The 5,611-nt window shown below is 31.7% G+C and overlaps 1 pseudogene; it reads right to left on the bottom strand.

Annotated features, from left to right (window-relative positions):
- Nucleotides 1–4,114: 4,114 nt before the first annotated feature.
- Nucleotides 4,115–5,107, bottom strand: LOC120146187 (annotated as a pseudogene).
- Nucleotides 5,108–5,611: the final 504 nt, after the last annotated feature.

A 5,611-nucleotide genomic window follows, 5' to 3' on the forward strand; every position in this document is an offset into this window, starting at 1 on the left:
TAGTTTTGTATTACTGAGCTTCTCAAAGATCAATTTTTTACTCATCATTTCAGGTTAAAAGAATGGAACCAGTGCAACTCTCGACATCAGTAAAGGAGTTCCACCAGCGTTGCTTGTGGAGTACGGTGTATGTGAATAGGGGGCACGTATGTTGTATTATGTTTTTATATCCGAGTTTGAAACCTGTTTTATTTCTGGATATTGTTAAATTCTACTTTTAATAAATAATTTGTTTTACGATTTTAAGTTATTTAACATATATTTTAATTTTTTTGGTATTTTTACGGTGGGTCGCTCGGTGGCCATAATGTGACACCTCGGATTGGATCGGGTCACCCGCATCGGTTTGTGGGTGTTACACCTCCTATGAGTTGTAATATGCAAGCCCGTGCATACATTTTACTTGTTCCTCAGATGCATCGTGACTCAAATGTTTAAAAGTTGTATCTAACCAATTTAACGATATTCGACCACCGTTTAAATTAGGCATGACACCTCAGAAATACTCCTCGCACAAGGAATGCCAGTCACCATCCGCTACCCCAGATATCACATCCCCATCTATCGAAGCCCCAAATGTATGAAAACATCCTCCAGCGTAATAGTGCACTCTCCACATGGAAGATGGAATGTGTGTCTCTATTCTCCACCTCTCAACCAGTGCAGAAATAAGGTTGGGTTCAAGGTTACAGTACCCTTCATATTTCACTATGTAACGGTTAAATACGGCTAGACACGAGTAGGTATCTTTAACTTAACGTTACAAATGAATGAATCTAATATACAATCTCCCTCCTAATTTAATAAATAGTATACAAATTAAAATATAAACTAATACTAAAAAATTAATAAATATTCACAATAATTAAAATAACAACACAATTTAAAATTGTTACCATATCGAAAAAATGCCTCGAGATATGATTGCCATCTAAACGTAGCAACTCACCTTCCATTTTATAACTGTAAAAAGTAATAAAAAAATTAGTACAATAAAATTTAATAAAATAATAAATTATTAAATAATTATAATATAAGAAAAATATTTTGTCTTCTTAATAGAAAGATTGATAATATGAAGAATGAGAGAATTTGAGATTTGAGTGTGGTTTGAGGGTTGTGTTGAGTGTGGTATTTATAGGGATAAGGGAGGGGGAGATAGGTGCTAATCAATGTGGGAGACGGACAGTTCAGCTGAATTAAAGGAAAGGTGCAGATCATGATTCGTACCTTTCGTACGTGTCAGACGTTCAGCGAAGGCGCAGACATGACTCCAATTCAAATAGAACCCACAAAGGTGCGGCTGACGATTTGCTCTTTGTTGTCACCGTATCAAAAAGGGTGCTAGATCGATAATATTAGGGGAAAGGGTGTCTGGCAGGTAATTATTGGGTCTAAGAGTTATATTTTGGTAGAAACACCCCCTTTAAGCCCACTGTTTCTTTTTCCCCCTTCTTTCAGTCACCCAACAATTTAAAAGGGATTGAATTGAGTATTAAAGTTTAACGGGACTAAACATTAAATTAGATCATTTAATCAAGTGTCCAAGTGTAACTTTGAAGGCGGCTTTGATCCATTTTTATTGCCGACCTCTTTTAAGAAAGTTTGCCTTAGTTGGTAGTTTTTATTCGGCAAAATGATAAAATCAATCCTTAATATTCTTTTAAAAGTCATTTTAGTCCTTATCTTTTTTTCTTTGAGAATTTTAGCTTCTAATCTTTTGAATTTTCGGTTAAAATAATTCTTGTTAGATGCAAATCGTTAGTAGACTAATAATCAAAACATATTACTAACGTGATATTTACACATGTACTTGGGGAAGAACTCAAAGATTTTATGCTATGAGACAAACATATAAAATTTTAAGGGTATGTATACTTAAAAAATTTTAGAGAGCGAAAATATATTTTTAATAGAAAATACAAAAAAATACCTAAAATATATAAGAATTCAAAAATTTAAAGGGAACGATCGTCTCCACTTGCCCTTCGATCCATTATTTATATATTCGTTAAAATAATGACATGATATTTGTTACATCACAAATGATAAATTACAAGAAAGAGTTTGAAATAGCATGAACTAACTTATCTCAGCGGTTAAAGGAATAATTGTTATTTCTAGAGGTCACGGGTTCAAGCACCAGCGTGATTGAGTGTTCATTGTTTTAGAACAAATATTATTTTAGTGAATTCGAGATTTTACTATCCCAAATAATTTTTTTACAAAAATTTAAGTTTCAATTCGCTTGAAAATTCTATAAAAATAAAATAAAAATTACAATAATATAGTTAGAGCATAATGCCACACATCTATAAATTTCAAATAAAGCAACATTTAATTCCAAATTAAATGGAATTTATATAGAACAAGAAAAATTATTAGATGGACCTAAATTACTACGTCATACGTGGTCCCAATTAATAATATTTGTACATATCTTTTTTTATAAGGTGAATTTTCACATTTTTCTACATGTAAAAAACAAGTGAGAAATTATTTGATAATTATTTTAAAATTTGTAATTCTCATTCATTAATATCATAAATGACATAATGAACCAGACCCATCAAATAATTTCTCATAGAACTGAGTGGCATTTTCTTCCCATAATTATAAAATTTCAATTAAAGAAAGTCAAAGCTTTGTGCATTGTCCACACCAAGACAAAGATCACATGTCCGTTTGATTTTCAAAGGACATCATTTCCTAGACTTCTTTTTGGTATTAATAAAAACAGTTTATTTGGTTCAAAGTCAAGTATTTGAGCATATCAGGAAGTTGACTAATTAATGCTAATGCTGTTTTCTTACATAAGCGTAGAAAATGTTACTTGAAATCTGTGGTGAGTATATCCCATATTTATATTGTAACAAATGTAAGTAAATATTGAATTTATTATAGTAGATGAGATAGTATCAATTTCACAATTTCCTTTTTTTTTCAATCTCACTGTTATCATGATAAAAATAAATATGGATGGATCGAAAAAAGCAAACAAGATCATAGTTTCCCTAAAAAAATTAAAAATTAAAATAAATTAAAATTAAAATTAAATTGATAGAATATATAAATATAGATGATCAAATATATAATTATACTAATTTTTAACAACCGCGTCACCTTTCCTATATTAAATGTTAACACCGGATGGTTTAATTGGGAAAACTTAAATAATTGATGATCTGATTGACATAATTCAAAAATCAATGGTCAAAGTAAAAAAAAGACAATAGTTACGTGGTCATAAGTATAGTTTATCCTAAAAATTTAATTTTATCCATTAAAAAGTATAAAACACATAATATGAGTATTAAATTTAAAAGTTTAATGAAAGTATTTAAAAATAAAAAATAAAAATCTTCAAATTTATTTAAATATCATAAACTTTTTATTTTTTCTGAAAATTATAAAAATATTTTAAACAAGAATAGTATTAAAAAAGAAAGAACATTTTTCAGAAAAATGTAAATAACTAAGCAAATGTAAAAAAAAGACTACAATTTATTTTTTAGGAATTTTTGACTTTTTTTTAAGAAAAAATAAAAAATTTCTTTTCTTTTTTAATTTATGATATTGTACGAAAGAGAATAGATTAAATTATAAAAAATATTTTTAAAATTTGGATTTTTAATTTGTTAAAAAATAAATTTAAAATATATGTGACGTGTCATGATTGTTTCTACAGTGTTCTCCTAATCGATGTTGGCACTGTGGGCACCAGTCCCGAAGGTGGTTCAAGCCCGACAAGACAGCGGTGGCGGCCAAGGGGCGATTCCAGGCCTTCAACAGAAATAAAGCATAACAAAACAAAATGGACCAAAAAAAAAAACTGGAGATAAAAATTGGTACACATTAGTAAAAAATGGGTACACGTAAGTAACAGGTTCCACCTTTTGGTTAAAATTATTTCAATTTCTTGTTCATTCAGTGTTACAAGAGGACAGTAAACATCCTCGCTTTTTCTTTCCTGTCATCAACATTAAAATGGGAAAGTGTAGGAACCATCACTTTTTATGTTCTTCTGCCGTCTCGGTTCTCGTAAACCCAAAAAACTGGTTTGTTTATGTATAAATTTGCAGGTTCTTCCATTCTAACTACCACCATCACGTGTTTAACTCGGCCTAGATGACTGCCGGGATGCAAAAGGGCTGTCCGGTAGATTATATCCTTCGCTGCAGTTCCCAAACAGTATCTGCACTGACATGTAATGCGGATTTCCTTTGGCCAAAATATTCTTCACAGTATCTGCACTGACAAAGGTTACGAACCCGAACATCGTTTCTGTTGGCAGGGGATCCGAACATCTTCGACTTGTCCGTAACTGCTGCTATCAGACATGAGTAAATAACCTTTGGGACAATGAATATATATAACTGCAAATAAGCCTGCAAAAGGTTTAAAAAATCATGTAACCTGAAATTGGTGGAGACATCGTCTTCACTAAATGTGCTCTCGGCCGGGAATGTAAGATATATCTGCCTCGATCCATTGACGACCGGACCTGGACTGTTTTGATCATTTCGATTTTCCATATGCTTCAGAGCATCTTCAGCCAAAATGACAGCATGTTGTCCATGAGGCCTGTCAATCAACCACATAAGAGTTCATAGAACATCGTAATTCATAAACCGTACCTGTCTATTACTCGAATAACATTTTCCAATTTAAGGAGAAGCTTTGTCAAACTATAGCCTACTTTGCCATGTCTCTGGCTATCAGTGAGATAATCATCTGCCTGCAGAACTTTACCGTATTTCTCGAAATATAACAACGGTAGAGACGCGATCGAAACTGGTTCCCCCGTCGTTTTCAAGAACTCAACTAATTCGATCTCTAATTTCTCAAGTCAAATAATGTTATCTTCATAACCACCACCAGCAGCATCCAAATGGCCAAATATTTGAGGGAAGTTTTCGGAGACTTGGCATTGAAGGTACCTGCAATTACTTCCATGCTTGCAGCAGCCTTTGTTGAAATAATGGCAGGTCTTAACTGGGAAATCGGGCACGTTCTGTTGTCGACGTAGTCCCGGTTTTACTCTAAAATTACAGTAACAATAATCATGTGAAAATCCATTATCATTTCTTATGTTCAAAGATCCCATTTGATCCTCCAAGCTCAAGAACAGTGTACCGGATTGAACCGACGGTGAGAAACCAGGAACTGAGAGACTAATTCGGTCAATTGATTATCAATGATTATAGTAGGTCAACGGTCTAGATTTTCGAGGACCATGGAGAACACATGATCCTTTGTAATGTATGCAAATTAATGCACGTTGCTTTTTTTTTTACTCTTCTTTATTAATTTTAATGTTACACAAGGTAATAAATAAAATCACCTAAAGTACTTTAAAGTATAACGATTTTATTATACCCCCAGGAATCATGGATTATTTAAAAAGAAAAGGAAAATGCATAATACCAAAACATTTTCTCTCTCTAAAATATGGTTAAAAATACACTTGAATTTTATTTAATTTAATCATAATTTGATTGAAATTTATTTTTTAAAATAAATGTTTAAATTAGGAGGTCTGATTCTCTACAGGATAACATTATACACTTTATAGCTCTTAATATTTTCTAGATTTATAATTAAATATTTT

This window comes from Hibiscus syriacus, unplaced genomic scaffold (assembly GCF_006381635.1).
Source record: "Hibiscus syriacus cultivar Baekdansim isolate YM2019G1 unplaced genomic scaffold, ASM638163v2 tig00110903_pilon, whole genome shotgun sequence".
NCBI classification, from domain to species: Eukaryota; Viridiplantae; Streptophyta; class Magnoliopsida; order Malvales; family Malvaceae; genus Hibiscus; species Hibiscus syriacus.